At 38.0% G+C, this 15,734-nt stretch overlaps 1 protein-coding gene across 1 annotated transcript in view; it reads left to right on the forward strand.

Moving 5' to 3' along the window:
* The window catches only part of snd1 (staphylococcal nuclease and tudor domain containing 1), a 168,708-nt gene that overhangs the window by 95,949 nt on the left and 57,025 nt on the right, over window positions 1–15,734 (forward strand). The gene's annotated exons all lie outside the window — the stretch shown is intronic.

The raw sequence follows: 15,734 nt of genomic DNA on the forward strand, positions 1-15,734 counted from the left end.
ATATATATATATATATATATATGTATGTATATGTATGTGTATATGTGTGTGTATATGTATGTATGTGTGTGTGTATATACATACACACACATACATATACATACATATACATACATACATACATACACATGCGTGTGGTGTTTAAATTTTTTGCTAACCAGGCATGCAGATTTAAAATCCATGTGTGGGCTGATCTTTTGCTAACCAGTGGGAAAGAAATGAATATTTTTTTTCAATATTAATAATGTGGAGAAAAAGATCTTATCGGAGTTGCCTGTGACTACAGATGGAGTTCTAATTTTACAAATATGTCAGGGGAAAGGCCAAGCATGCTCATAGAGTCGTTCCCAAATTATTCCTTTGTGTGTGTATATAATATTTTGTAATGTTCTGTAACAGTTTAGGCCTGTTAAAAATGATTGCAAAAATGGTTGAATAATTTAATTTTTATCCCCAGAAGTTGATTTTAAAAATTAGATTTAATAGAAGCGTTACATTAGTATCAGTGATACTTGCCTTTATTCTTATTATTCAGACTAAAAAGATGTCATTAAACAAATATTTAAAATATACCATCTTTGTGTTGTTTCTCTAAACATTTCTGGTTACAGATTTTATGTGATTAGTCCCAGTAAATTACAGAAAAATGTGTGAAATTGTTATTTTTGAATCGATCGACAGCCTGTGTGTGTGTTGCTGGAATGCAGTAGTGTCACTCATAACATTGAACAGTAGTTCTACACTGCTCTTGTGTGGTTTCTGCATAATATAGTGCTTTAAGAGGAGCTTGTTTTAAAATTGAGATGCTCTCGCTGAGGGCCAGGTCAGTGTCCTTCATGCACCAGCCCTGAGTGGCATGCTGTTTTTATTTATTTAGGTTTTTTTTTTTTTTAATTACTCCTCTTTTTCGACCATATAGGGGCGTAGGCTTCTCTCATCTTGACAGTTACAGAGTAACATGGTTTTAAATATATGATGAAGCGTATGAGCCCCTGGCCCTCACACACTCAGACACGTGTGCTGTCATACAACATCATGTTTGTCTGAAGAGATTCCTACTACAGGAAATTCCTGCAGAGTTTGTTAATATCATCTCTAGTCTCAATTTTTTAGTAGGATAAAGTGAGTTAAGATGTTTAAACTAGGAAACTATGCACAGTTTTGCCATACATTTAGAAAGTCCCCATAATGATACAGCTGCCTGTCGTAGAGTAGTGGGTTTTTTTTAAATATAGAAAAAGCACCTGGGTAAAAAGTAATAATTTGTATTGTTACTATTATTATTAATACACTTTATTTTGCTTTAGCACACCTCTTCCTGCTTGTCTTGCATTTTCTCAATCTCCGTTTTTCCCAGATGAATTTTGCAGTGCCGTATGCAGGTCATCCCAACTTGGATCTTTCTCTCTGGTGAAAGCCTTGTCTTCAGGCAGTGTGTGTTCACTCTCTTCTTCAACCTTCCACTAAAAAACAGACAGAACATCAGACAGGAAAAGAGAACACTAAAATGAGGGAAGCAAAGGAGGGGGGGAGTGTAAGTGAGGGAGTAAAAGAGTAAACTCCACTCATCCCCAGAGCTGCTGACGACAGGGCCTACGTCACTTTGTATCTCTCTCACTTGCGCGCACACACACACACACACACACTTATTCTCTCTCATACATTGCACAAGCGTAGCTCCATGCCCCCCAGCTGAAAGGTTTATATAAGACCCTTTTTGGATCTGAGAGAGAATAGAATGAAAGTAGAGCATATTTCCTCACTATTTTACCAGCGGCAGGTATAAAGATGCAGATAATTCCACAGTGAGCAATTATGAGGTATTGATTTAACAGTTTTTCAATATGCTGTGAGTACAGGTGATGTTTGTAACTTTTGTGAAAATACTACTATTCAAGCCATAATATGAGCTGTAAGTTAGCCACATCCTCTCATATTTTAGATTTTAAAAATAGCCATAGACAAACTGGAAAAAAGAAAAAATAACACCCACGTTTTACCTGTCAAGCCTGTCTGAGAGCTGAATGTTTATGATAGTCATCAGGCCGCCTTCTTTTATTGTAAGTTTTGAATAATGTGTCTTTTATGTAGTTGTCAGAAACCAGGGAGACATGTAATTATCAGTTTCTTACATGTCTAAAAACATCTTCAGATGCTATCTAGTAGTTTGAGATCATGTAGACTCGTCTTTTGTTAATTGAAGGGTGAGTTTAGAAAGTTTGCAAGGACCACAAACCCAGAGGTAAATGCTGGATCAATGCATTGCAAGTGTGCGATCTTGTTCTACATACATAAATTCATTCTTTAAAAGGAATTCAAGGACATCTTGCTGAAGTTGGTTGTCTTTTTATAAATACACATTGAAAAATACTTCCATCATTAACAACAAAAAAAAACATTAAATGAATTTGTACACTTTGAAAGTTTAATTTCAGTTGGACTAATATTAATTAGCCTTTTTAAAAAATGCATACACTATAGTCACACTAAAATCATACCAGTCCTGTTTTTGCAAATTTGGACTACAAACCCAAGATAATGTAGTTATATCTTTGCTTTGTCCAGTTTAATTATACTACAAATGTCCTTTGCGTTGTATACATGATGCTTGACATGTTCCTTCAAATATTCAGTTACAACTTGACATGTAAATTTGCAGTCACATTAGCAAAGTTTTGTTGAAAAGGTGCAAACCAAAAAAAAAAAAAAAAAGGGTTCATTGTTTATTGTCAGTTCCATAATGATGTTTGAAGCACTGCTCACAAAGTAACTTTCTAACTAAGCAGCTGTCCGTTGGTGCATGCGGCAAATTCATATGAACAACTGAACCATTGAATCAACCACTGAACCATTGTGAAATCTACATGCATCTTTCACCATCTAGTGAAATTCCCATTTGTGTGCATTTCTATTCAAATAACGCCCATGAAAACTCTCTAAACAACTGTAAATAACAGTATCTTAAGTCGTAACACATCAAAGATGACTGTAGCCCGACTAAGCAAAATCCCACTATAATCCAATTCACATAGTTATTCTCTTCTATCTATAGGCTGTACATTTTGATTTCAATCCTCTTGTTTATTGTGCTTTGTGATTGGTCAGGAAAGCAGCTGTGAAAATAGCATGTGGTGTATGAAGTGAACAACAAAAGGTTGCTCACGTCTTCAGCACACATCAGTGACCCGCGATTGCATAAACCTTAATAACGTTGGCGCAACGTTACATAACAGCAACCACTCAGCGCTGCTTCTGCTTACAAATAAGCACACGACTCTCAAAGCTGCTGGCATAAATGCTGACGGGGCCTTCACTTCACGGCTGATTTTTCACCAGCACATCTCGTGCTTCAGATGTCTGCTCAGACCTAAGTTTGCAGCAGACTCCTTACTCGACCCCTACCCACTCGTTTTCTTTCTCATCTTCCATCTGATTCGCACTTTCCCTTCCCGTGCGGCCCATGCACGTTTCTTAGAAGTGTAATTCTGACTCAATCTCGGTTAAGCCCTGTTTTCTACTGGATAACGGAACGCATGGCTGTGTAACCGACTCTCCCGTTCCTTCAGCTCCTTCAGGCACTCCGTCGTATCTTAGTATTGGATCTGTCTCTCTCCTCTCTCTTGCCCTTCTTTGACTTTATCTGCTCCTCTTTCCCTGATTTGAGAGTCCGAATGGGTCTATGTTCAGGCAGACTGCCTCTTTCTGGCTGATTAGCAGCATCTGTGCGTCCCGCAGTCTTAAGGGGGGCAAAAAGAGAGGGGATTTAAGAGAAGTCAACCGTTTCTCTTTCTGCTACCTCTTTCTCATTATGTGAAGCTGTTTGGGTGCACAGCCTTGGGTTTGACAAGAAGTCAATCGTTTAGATCGTATCAAGGAGAGTTGCAGAATTTTACTCTACTTTTTTTTTTTTTTTTTTTTGAACTTCAGAACTTGTAATTGACTGACAGGTTGTCCTTGGGACTTTGTGGCAACTGTCAGTGTCATTTATTTTATTTTTATTTTTCCATTTCTGACTATATTTTAATGTGCCCTCAGTACTTTCTGTCCAATTGTGTACAATAACATTTCCTTATTTCTGATTCAAGCAAAGACCTCAGGTGAACTTGGGTCAAGTGTTCATAAAGATCACCCAGGCTAAGAGACAGTCACACTGTAATTGCATTTGTACACTGCATCCTAGGCATATTTGATTAGAGAGTAAAGATGAGACTGTGAAACTGTCGGTTGTCTTTCACCGTCTCTAACTCCAGACACCATTCACAGCTCTGCAATACCCATGTATTGAATAGACTGACATTTGAAATGTTACACAACATCTCTCAAGAGCTTTTCGTCCTTTAGGAGTCAATACCGATTGAATGGTAATGACGAGCCTGTGCTGGGTTATTTAGATTGTGACTTTGGATGTAAAACTCATTTATTATGATATATTCTTCTCTCAATTGCTGTGGTTGTACACCATCTCCTCTTTTTGACAATATACATGCTCTTGGAAATGCAAAAAAATGAGTTGTTGTAAAAATGGAGAGCAAATTCCCTGAATATATCACAGGGCCAAAGGCCATTCCGAGACAAATGGAAATTCACTGGCATATTCCAGCTCATTAATTTGGTCAATTGCTTTGTACAAGATATATGTGCTCCAGTGTCTGGTTTTGAGTCAGACCCTTTACTCTTGGGAAGATGGTTTCATGTAGCTTCATTTTTTTTTTTTCCCCCTTTTTTATATTTTATTTGTGTCCTCCGTGCCACTTTCATAGAAAGTGGATGTGAAACGGAAGTAACATCTGCAGGAAATAACATGAATCTGTCTGTCATTCCTATGTAATGTTCGAACGTGTGCAAACCTTCTGACTTTTTTCAAATTTATTTTGTTTTAAATCTAGTGCACTCTTTTCAGTTTATACATTATTCTGTGTCGTGTTTGTCACTGTGGCAGGTCTTTTCGGCGTATCACGCCATGCCTCAGGGGTTCGACTCCAACTTAACGAAAGACACTGAAAAATGACATGCGATTCTCAACCCCCAGCCCCCCTCCTCCTATTCCTTGTTTTCTGTTGTTCTGTCCCATTCTCGTTCGGCTGTCAGAGCGGGACGGGCAAAAATGGCCTTTTGAGTGACACTGGTTGGCACATCATTCTGAGTGTTGGTGGGAAAGGGGGCTCTAGATAAATGGTGATGCGCTTCCCATGATTGCCTGCCGCTTCCCGTCACCCCTCCCTCTGACACACTCGGGAAAAGCCAAATAACAGCTGTGCTCAATGAGAAATGTCAGCCTGATGTTAAGGATACGTTCTTTTTGTTTTTACACTTCGCTCCTTTTTATGTGTTTGTTTTGCTGATTTTATAATCCACATTATCACAGCGAATAGGCATGCTTGAAAACAATCCCCCTTATAGCAGTAAATGACTTTCTAATGCACAGCTCTATGGGAAATTAAATGTAAAGCTATGTGGTCTGAATGACTTCTGACTTTTACAACATGGCACTCATCGCTCTTTCTGAGATCCTGAAGGCCATGAGAGCTGCCATTGTCTGTCTTTTTACGTAGCTGGACTACCTTGACCTAGGAATTGGCTTTAAATGTCTTTCATCGTGATCTATCTGTGCATGCGTGTGATGGATGTGTGTTGACGTGATGTGAATGCTCTACTTTTGGGAATAATGTGTCTTGATTCAGTTGCAAATCATTTCCCTTCCTAAATGTGTTTAGTGTAGCGTGACAGATTTTTGACGACTCCCCATAACTGTTATTCTGCTATCCTGCCCCATATATGCTCATATATAGACACAACGTGACAGCAAACCCTTATTTTTATCACCTAGTCAGTCAATATTTTGGGGTCGGTAAGATTTTCAATCATTTTAAAATTTAGTTTTCTATTTTAATATTTTAAAATATAATTTATTCTGCATTTTTAGATGATTTTTTGCCTTCAGTGTCACATCATTTGATGCTTAATATCACTTTTTTTTTTTTAATATCACTTTTAATCATTTTGATGTGTCCTTGCTGAAAGTATTGATTTCTTTCCAATAAATAAATAAATAAATAAATAATTGGATGGTCATTTATACTTTCATTTCCTTGTAGTGCAGTGGACCTTTGCTAACTAAAACCTAAACCTATTTGTGGCCTAAAACCTCCACAAATACACGTCTGCATATTTCTGATCCATCATCTCTGGAAAGGAAATAATGTCTGATATTAGCAATATTACAGATGTAGCTCAATACGCATTGATCAGGGCGCAAGGGCAGCCGTGAAAGAGATGGATTGCAGTTATTGCCGCCATTGATTTTAACAACCATGCTGTTAGAGTCCATTCAGAAGCTCACTCAATCGTTCCGGCTTCTGTTGGCATCCCTTCATCCAATCAGATGTCTCCATTCACGCTCTGTGACTTCTCATGCTCTCAATCATTATCCCGAAATGGTCAGACGAAAAATCATTTAAATATTTATACACTGCCAGTGCCTCCGTTAATGTTGTCTTTCACACCACGGGTTGTTGTTTTTCTTTGATCACCTCAGCTTGAGCCGTAACTATAGATATGAATATCATTCACGCAAGTCACGTGACTTCTCGCCAGCCAATGTCATTTGATACCGAGCTCCTGACATGAAGAGAGCAGTGCATGTACCCCTGTGGAGAGAGATCAGGGGTATTGATTTCCCCACACTCCCCTGCTGGTCTTTGTGCCGTGTGGAGATTGACCAGCTTAAGAGAGGATATGAAGGAAACACTTTTATTATGATGTGTGACCTCATGCATCTCTCGGCTGGACATTAGGGATTTCAGGTTCATCTCGAGGGTTCTTCTGAATTTCTTGAAGAGAGCTTGAAGAGACACTGTAGTCTAAAGATAATTTGACCCCCAGAGGAACCAGGTTCTGCTGTTTTTTTGCAGTGAGTCTGAATAGAAGAGCTTGTGTCGTAGGGGTCCTTTCAGGATTGATTGCTCCATAAAGCCATGTAGGTCATTTAGAGGAGACCACCACAGCTCCACGAGTCCCATCGACTAAATATTGACCTGTTCCCACAGAGGCCATGGGAGGCATTAGAATAAAGGCTTCCTATGCCTTTAAACATCCAAGCAAATGCACACAATGCACACGTGCAAACACGCACTGGTGGGATTTGTGTGCACATGCAGGCATATAAATGCTCTTATGAGAACAAGTACCGCCACTCACACAATTTCAAACTTGCATCGTTCGCTAAGTGTTTGCGTGTGTGTGTGTGTCAAAGGATTTGTGTGTGTGTAGTATTAAAGCTGCTTAATGCAAACTGTTCAAAATGCAGCCGCACTGACAGACTTTTAAATGGACACCATTTGGGAGATACTTTAACAACACCGCCGCCAACATCTGCACTCAAAACCGGTGTGATTTCCATATCTTTCGCCAGCATTGCCAGTGATTCGCTACTTGTTTTCACCCCTCAGGAGGATGTTTTGTGTTAAAAAGCATTAAGTAATACAGATAATGAAGCTTTTTGCTTCGTTCTGCTTTTTTCCCTGCAGTAAATTGCATGGCGAACAAAAATCAGCCCCTCATGCCTCACCTCCTCCTTTCATCTTGTCTAGTGGCTTGACTTAGCGACGCGTAATCTTTGATTACTTTTGTTGACTTCCTCATTTTGTTTCTTGACTTTGTTTGCTTGTTTTTTGTAGACATGGTGTACCTCTCGTGTCTTTAACTTTATTTCAGTTTTTGATCATTTTAGACATTTAAACTTATTGCAGTCCTTTTTCTTTTTTTAACCTAATGTTTATTTACTTTCAGCTTTGTTTACAATTTTTTTTAAAATATTTTTTAGTTAATACCACTATCATCGATCACTGAAATGTGAAGAAAAATTCACCTATTTTTTTCTTCCACTTTGATATAGACACTGTATCAGTACTTTAATTTCAGTAATATAAAGGCAGATTTCATAGCGATATTTGATAGAAATTATGATGCCAGTTTATTTAGAAGCAATAAAGGAGAGGTAGTTCTCATTTTCAGAATGCCCAGTACAGTTTATATATTATTTCATTATAATTTACCCACTTTACACGAGCTCTTTCATTCACTCAAGTTAAACTGACCCTTGACCTTTGGACTTTTATTAACTTCCTTGATTTCTTCCTCTGCATGTGACTTTTATTCTTACAGCGGTCTCATTTCATTGACTCTCCTGCTAAAACACTCCTGCTTTTATTTAGTGCAGTGCTGGACCTTTTGGGTCAGCACTAAATCCGAGAATGGTAGACACTCACACGTCCACTCACAAGCGCACATACACAATGCATTACAACACTACTTCCTCTAACAGTTACGTGACTGGGAGTTTGAACCTATAGCAATAATCAAATGTTTTCTGCCAGCTTTCTGCTGGTCTGATGGGCAGAAGTGCCTATAGGGCACTCTTACTGATGTATTAATTCTGCTTTGCTTTTTCAGAGAGGTTTAACACAGCTCTCTCTCTCTCTCTTGCTTTCAATCAGTGGACTCTCACACATTGGCCTTAGATTGAGCCATTGATTTAAGCCATGTTTAAAGAAGAACGTTCTTCTTGTTTATTCTTTTCTGCTGTAGTATTACTCTGTTTGACCACTGTTTTATGAGAGTGCTTTCTTTTGATTAAAAGGCCCATTAACTGTATATTTTGAATCCAAAATAGATCCTCTACCATTAGTGCTTCGATCCATAATTTATTTGGTAGGGGCTAATCCATTTTATGGATTCACCCTGAAACCTCTGGGGCTTTCACTGTTGTACCAGAGGTTTTGGTCTTAGCTAACCAATGTCTGTGTATGCCCTTTTTTGTACAGTATGTGTTTCAGTAAACATTACAGAGCAGAATTAAAGCATATGGAACAAACAAATTCAGCTGCAAAAAATAAAATGAAGACTTGTGTGAAACCCTTGTTAGTTATTATGAGTATGAGTGGTAACAATTCTTCCAATAAATTGGTTAATCTACAGAACCACTCTTTTTGGGTATTATTAAAATGAAATGTTTGTTATTGAGAAATTAAAATATGCATATTTTTCTAAATTCCAAATGTTCAGTGTTGTTTTAGTGTGGTCTCCATAACTGTTATTTTTATCATTAATTTAGAATGTTTAATTTAGAATATTATTAATTCAGAAGTTTGTTAAAATATAGGCTAATTTTAAGATTATAAAAAAATATTTTTTTTATTTATTCTTTACATTTCAGTTATATTTTAGTGGTAGGGCTAGGGATTGTTTAATTGATTTTATTGATTTGGTTTATTTTAATAAAAATAGTAATAATAATAATTTCCAGTTATTGCTTTTTGATTGCAAATTATTTTCGAAATTCTAAAAAAATGTATTTTAGTTCTAGGGTTTGTGTCGGTCTATAATTAGTTTTATATGAAAACAATAGAAGTCTGTTATGTTCTTATTTAGATCATTAATAAATATGCAGATCCAGGTGCTACCAGACGTAGTATTTTGGAGCATCTCAAGCACTTTATATTACAAACCGTACCGTGGGGGCCATCTGGTGTATCTGCTTCCTGTTCTGGCTGACTGTCCTTCCTGTTATGCATTTACCTCACAGATGGCACCACATGGTGCCATAATTTGACGTGGTTGCTATGGTTACACAAGGTTAAGTGCCACCTCTGAACTCTGTGCAGTGCACCTCACTTAATATTGTGTATTTCACATGTACTTTCATTGTCTCTCATGAGGTGCAGTTGTGCATGTTTGTCTCGTGGCAGTGGCTGGTAACAAACATTTCCTCAGAGCCTCACGCTTGAGTTCAAGCTACATTTGCTTTTTACTGTGTTTGTGATCTGTAATTATAAAAGTCACTCACCCAAACACACAGATCTATCCTTATAATGGCAGTCCTCACATAGTGGACCCTTCACAGCAGAGCCGTCAACAAACATAATAACAGCATTAACATAACACGCAGCTGGAGCTTCAGACGATCCTGCCACCAATGAGGCAATTTCCCCTCTGAACGGGAAAGCTGTCACTAAACACATTGGTCACTAGTGTTGTGCTCTGCATTCGGCTGTTTCTGCAACTACAGGCATTTTTGCGCCCTAGATTTTCCTTTTTTTTTTCTTTTTTTTTTTCATAATATGAAGGTCACAGATGAACTGTTTTGAAACTTATTCATGCTTATATAATATCAATAGCAATATGCTACTGTTAAAATCCATTTTAGTGTCCCATGAAGAGACTATATAGCAAATAATAATGCAACAATTTTACTATTTATTTTTCTATTAATATTTATTTATAAATTTCAGGTTGTATAGAGATGCATAAAATGGTAGCTATGCAATTTGCCACAGCAAGACACAGGCATTATTTTTTTTTATTATTTATTTATTTTTTTTAAATGCCTACACTGATATTTCTACCACAGAGTTTGTTCACAATGTTATAATGAAATAAACACATAAACAACTAGATTAAAGTTGTGATTTTCATAAAGAAAAAAAAAAAAACTAAGGGAGTTTTGTGAAAGTCTGCACAATAAATGCCTTGGAAGCAGCCATTAATGTTCAGATCTATTAATGCATTTTACTCACGTTTGTCTCTCTGGACTAAATCTTATTGATTCTTTGCTCGACTGTTGAAAATGTCCGTCCTGATTGCAGCTGCTTTCACGGGGTGTAAGATATCTACTTTGACCCTTTTAAATGATCCATAATTTAGACAATTTTGATGAAAGGAGAGCAGGAGCATCATGAATTTTAATTTTGCTTTTTGAGTTGAAATGGATGGTTGAAATAAATGGCAGTTTTAATGGTGGTGGAGAGTTTCTTGCGTATGTTGAAAGTGGCAATGGGGAAAAGGTTTGATTGGTGCTTGATCTCTGTGTGTGTGTGTTTGTGATGGACCGACTGGCATGTGTTTTCAGAGCTCATAATGGGTCCCATGTTTGAGAGATTGTGTTCAGACAGCATGACTGTGACACTGATGCATGTGCCCTGAAGCTTAATCGATACAAACACACACAGATACACACGTTCTCACCCCACGAGTTTGTGATGTGATCCAAGCAACTGCACACCTGGGAAAGTTCACCTTCATTGACCATCACGCACACTCACGTAAATAAAACTGTATGTTCTGCTACCCACAAAACAAGATTGCGCACAAGCTGAGCCAGTAAACTCAGTGTGTGCCAATAAATGAAGTGTTTATGAAACATTTAGTTGAGTGCGAGAAGCTTGTTTGTTATACAGATGCCCTGTATGGTCGGCACAAAACGTTTAAATATTTTACAGTTTGTTTTAATGTTTCAGTCGTCTTTTTTTTTTTTTTTTTTTTTTGGACATCAACACTGGATTTCTCCTCTCCTGATTTCAGCAACATCATAGTTAAATGCAAAAAAAAAAAGTTAATGGTAGAGTAATTGTATAATAAAAAAAATCAATTTTATTGATTGCATCCTCAAACTTATACCAACAAATACTTGACAAATATCTACCTTTTTTTGCCCAAAACTAGTGTCAAATCCCTTCCCTCACTTACAATATTAAAGGTGGGGTAAGTGATTTCTGGTAGCCAGTGTTGACATTTGAAATCACCAAAACAAACACGCCCTACCCCAAAAGGGTCTCGCCCCTATTTTGATAGCTCCGCCCCACACATACGTACGGCAACGATTAGTTCTGTGAAACAAAGCAAAGTCAATGTTACTCACCTATCGAGAAGGAACAAAGCAACCTCGATGTCCAATCTCAGGCCTTCCCGCTACTTGAGTTCTCTGCAGTGCTGGAAAGCTGATCCGATATTTACAGGGTCCTTCTTGCCTTACCGTAACACCGTGTCAACACCGGACGCGAGCGGTGCGCCGCAACAAAATACTATAGAACTTTTTATAATCAGTGATGCTGTCTACACTGGATGATGCACCACAACACGACAAATCCCAGACAGTAAACTACTGCCGCGTTCTATTTATGACATTGACACATATTTCAAATGATTTTCAATGGTCGCTTTGTCGCGTCCGGTGTAGACACGGTGTAAGCCGCCTTTTATTCCGCAGACATTTTCCTCTCGTTATTTTTTTATCCGCCATCTCTATATTTGTCGTCGCTCGGCTTGCTAATGTCTGTCATGTGCACTGATGAGCGTGCACTCCTCGCATCATGAGTAGACATGCCCCTTACTGCTGATTGGCTACAAGTTTGTTTTGGTACTGGCCCGACTCAGTTTTCTAAAGCATTTTTGAAAAAATGCATACCCCACCTTTAAAGCATCTGCATAGCAGGACACTTTCTTCATAGTAGGTTATTTTTTTTAAATAAATTATAATGAATGTAGTGCTTACATGTGAAAATTAATGTCACAAATTAGTGGCAAATCCTATATGTCATCAGTTTTCAAAAGGATTTCACGGACTACAGTAGCACGGTCATGTAAGGATATCCTTCCTGTATTTCGCCAACATGTTGGGTTTTGAGTTACAGAGCGAGAGAGACGCAGTCAGTAATTGGTCTATGCCATAAAATAAGATTTAATGTCTGTGAAGGGCTTTCCAGTGATTAAAAGCAAGAGAAGGAAGTCTGAAGGGTCCTGAGTGTGTGTATATTATTCTGGGAGTGTTTACTGTTTGGAGAATCTGTATATCATTTGTTAGGGATGATCTCAGGCAAGGTTAACCAGGTTGAAGCTTTAAATGAATGTAAATTTATCTGTCTGTTGTGGTTGTCATCCTTTCTTGTGACCATCAGCTCTTAAAGATAATATCATCCCTCACTGTGACCCATTTGAAGTGGGCAGGGCCCATTTTTTCCTCTAAAAGCGAGCCGCACTGGAAATCAATCTCTCTCCGTTTTAATGTTTCTCCTCTGTGCAGCATTTTTCACACTTGCAGAAGCCATTTGTGATCCAGCGGGAGCCATGTTGGCTCAAACGCTCCATCCACAGGGAGCCATAGTGGCTCTGGAAACCTCCGCTGGGAGCCATCTGGGCCTGGCTATTCGAGACTTCGCCTGCCCTTACTGTGCTAGTGTGTTTTCCTGTTTCTGTGTGGGATGAGCGTCTATGTGGTGGTGAGATGTTCAATGCATCCATCAGTGTGGGCACCAGCAAAACACGTGGCCCTGACTCGCCCAGACATCCACCTACAGTCTGTCACACACCCAGTTTCACTCCAGGGACTATTATAGAGTTTGTGTGAGGAAAAAAGTGTTTTTCACATGTTCACAATAATGCATATTTTTAGCAAATAGCTGCTTGCATGTCCATCTTGACTGTTGTATAATACACCAAAATTACTGCTCGCCACATCTATCGCCTATGTGGGGCAGCAGGACTCTTATAGCTCATGTTTGGAGGTGTGATTTTTGTCAAATAGTGAACAAATTGCTTTTTTTATTAGTTAAAAAAATTGAAATGACTAGCTTCAGTGCTACTTATTGGTAACCCAGTGCAGCCATATTCCTCATAACCAACTGCACATAGTTGCGCTTGCTAAGAGTACACAAGTGGGGTTTAGCATCCCTTGCCAATTATGACAAACATCACACTAACCATCCAATCTTTCGGCATGGATGACTCCAACGTTACTTTGCGATGGTAAATTAGTACTGCAAACGTGGTAATATGCTGCAATGGATGAGCGAAGGCTCGAGCTATCAATAGAGGCGTTTGGATATCATCTGTGATATATCTTACATGATGTGTGTGGAAAGCTTTTCTGCTGCTCTCTAATCACACTGACGCATTTTTCTCTGTTTATTCGTGTTGTCTTTGTGTGTATGAGTCATGGTGTTGTGCCAGGAAAGAATACTGCAAAGATATTAATCTTTGAGTTTTGGGGTCATTGAGATTAAACTCATGTAATTGTATATTGCTTTATTAAGGCTTACATGAAACGTTTGGCGTTTTCTCCGAACTGCAGGCGAGTGCGTTGAGTTTGACCTTGTATTTGGATAAGCAAGAGATTTTAAATCTATTTGCCAAGATAAAGGCCATATGCTTTTCTCTCTAACTCAATCTCTCTCCCTCACAAACAACCTTAAGCCTCAGAGACCCAGCGTAGCAGAATTGCAACGTTTGTATAAATGCTATTAAATATTGCCTAATTTTAATTAAAATGAGTAAAAACAACACATAGCAGTAGCCAGCACTGAAATGTATCTCAATAGTTTTGGTTAGGGAGAAAAAAAAAATGAACTGAAAATATGAATGACACAATATGTAATGCTTTCAAACAAATTTATTGTAATTAGGGAGGGTGATATACCAGTAGACAATTAACCGGTAGAAATTTGTCAACCAGTTGCTAAAGATTTTGGACTATTGTCCTTGTCGCAGTTGCACGCTCACATGACATTGCTGTGCTACGTGGTCATGAAAACTTAGTTTGCATGCAATTTTAAGCATTGTGGTTTGAAAAGTGATTTTAAGCTGTTGAAACACAATCAGCAACGAAAGAGGACTCATTTCGCTATATGCACGTGCTGTCTGAGAGACTGTTTCTGAGCGCGGTCAAAGAGACGTGCACATGTGAAGACTGTGCTCATAGAACGCGGGAGTTATTTTTGACTTTATGGGCCTTGAACAGTTAAATACACACTTGTATGTATCAAAATGTACCTGTCTTTGCAAGTATCCTCGTAAACACAGTAATTTAGGTCTTAAGTGAAAGCAAAAAGCTGAGGAAGAAAACACGTGTTTTGAAACAGAATATTGGATCTGGGGAGCTCTTAAAGTGAAGTCTGTCATTCATGTTAAACAACAGAAGAAAGAAAATCTCTTACTGCTCTTGACTAAATCACTTTTGTAACTTTAATAAGAAGAAATATATATGTGACCCTGGAGCACAAAACCAGTCTTAAGTCGCTGGGGTATATTTGTAGCAATAGCCAAAAATACATTATGGCTCAAAATTGTTTTTTTATTTATTTTTTTTAATGCCAAAAATCATTAGGATATTAAGTAAAGATCATGTTCCATGAAGATATTTTGTAAATTTCTTACCGTAAATGTATCAACTTAATTTTTGATTAGTAATATGCATTGCTTAGAACTTCATTTGGACAACTTTAAAGGCGATTTTCTCAATATTTTGATTTTTTTGCACCCTCAGATACCAAATTTTCAAATAGTTGTATCTCAGCCAAATATTGTCCGATCCTAACAAACCACACATCAACGGAAAGCTTGCTTATTCAGCTTTCAGATGATGTATAAATCTCAATTTTGACAAATTGACACTTAAGACTGGTTTTGTCGTCCAGGGTCACACATATTGAATTTACACAGTGAAGAATATGCAGTGTTTTAATACATTTGATTACTTTATAAAATGTACATAGCATTTCTTATAACTATATCGTGAGATATATCGTTACCGTGAAATAAAATTACTCTTTGTGAAATGTTTTACGTTGTAAAAAATACACCATGAGTATCATTGTTTGGGTCTCTGAGCATTGTCAGGTAGAAAGTCTAATAATGCGTCATGTAATGTGTTGAGTAGCAAGGGGATGCATTAGATTCTGGTGGACAGGTGAACAGATGCACTAAAGACAGTTGTAGACTATCCTGCAGCGTCTGCTGCCAAATCATGTCTAAAACCCCATCATCTGACATTGAGGAAGACACCACTCCCATCTAAAGACTTGATTATATAACGCCAGGAGGCTAGCAGAGTGCCGTTCAGTCTGTGATCTGTATCCGAGACACTCACCTTCGGTGCAAAACCGTATATAAAATTTAGTGTGTGA

This window comes from Onychostoma macrolepis, chromosome 04, assembly GCF_012432095.1.
Source record: "Onychostoma macrolepis isolate SWU-2019 chromosome 04, ASM1243209v1, whole genome shotgun sequence".
NCBI classification, from domain to species: Eukaryota; Metazoa; Chordata; class Actinopteri; order Cypriniformes; family Cyprinidae; genus Onychostoma; species Onychostoma macrolepis.